We start from the raw sequence: 1,220 nt of genomic DNA, 5'->3' as shown, positions 1-1,220 counted from the left end.
GAATCGTTTAGGTTGGAAAGGACCTTTAAGACCATCGAGTCCCACCATCCCCCAGCACTGCCAAGGCCACCACTGACCGTGTCCCCAAGTGCCACATCCACAGGGCTATGAAACCCCTCCAGGGGTGGGGACTCCACCTGGGCAGCTGTGCCAGGGCTGGACTGCCCTTTCCAGGAGGAATTTTCCCGCTATCCAAAATTAATCTCCCCTGGCACAGCCTGAGGCCGTTCCCTCTCCTCCTGTCCCTGTTCCCTGGGAGCAGAGCCCGTTCCCCTCCGGCTCCCCCCTCCTGTCAGGGATTGCAGAGCCAGAAGGTCCCCCCTGAGCCTCCTTTTCTCCAGGCTGAGCCCCCCCAGCTCCCTCAGCTGCTCCTGCTGCTCCAGCCCCTTCCCAGCTCCCTTCCCTTCCCTGCACACGCTCCAGCCCCTCCATGTCCTTCTTGACATGAAGGATCCAAAACTGAGGGTCTTGTTCAGTTTTGACCCCTCATCTCACTCCAGACCTAATTTAGTCCACTCTGTGCCCCATTCCCACTTCCAAGGCGTCTTCCTTGGCTACAGACAACCGTGAGGACAAGGCACAGGATTCCCAAACTCTCCCTTCTCATATCAGACACCCCTCCAGCAGTTTCCTTTCTTATTTCGAGGGGCCCAAAACTGAATCCCGTCAGATCTTAGACCTGAGAGATGAGCCCTCCCCAGCCTAAATTATGCCTGAATATTGGAAAACCGCTCCTTTGCCTCTCCTCAACCCCTCCCTGCACATGGATTTTGGTGTGCACTGCCCTCCTGACCCCTGCCCTGTGTTCCTTGCAGGCCTCCCAGCTGTATTTGTCACAGCGTGGGCCAGCGTGAGAGCCACTCTCGCCGACACAGAGTAAGTCCCACTGGCTTTTCTGCTCTTCCTATCGTGGGTGAAGCTTTCAGTGGGGCTCGTGGGTGAATTCCAAGGGGAAAAAATGAACCAGGCAAAGCCAGAAGTTTACTGTGGAGTTGGGAAAGACTCAGGGAAAAGGGGGGGGGGGTTATGGAAGGGAAGGATAAACGTTCCTAACTTTCACTTCGTTTTCTGTGAGGTGCCATGAAATGGGAACACCTGCAGCTGTGATCCCTGGGGATAAGAGGGATAACTTCCCAGCTAGGCAGGGGCAAGGTCTTTAAAGTGCTGAATGTCCAGGAAGGAACCTGGGACACGGCAGGTCCAGCACAGCCAAAGAAGGT

Source organism: Empidonax traillii, unplaced genomic scaffold (genome assembly GCF_003031625.1).
Source record: "Empidonax traillii isolate 1590-97213 ecotype Southwest subspecies unplaced genomic scaffold, ASM303162v1 scaffold1934:size100472, whole genome shotgun sequence".
NCBI lineage: Eukaryota > Metazoa > Chordata > Aves > Passeriformes > Tyrannidae > Empidonax > Empidonax traillii.
Note: the sequence above shows the minus strand (reverse complement) of the source record.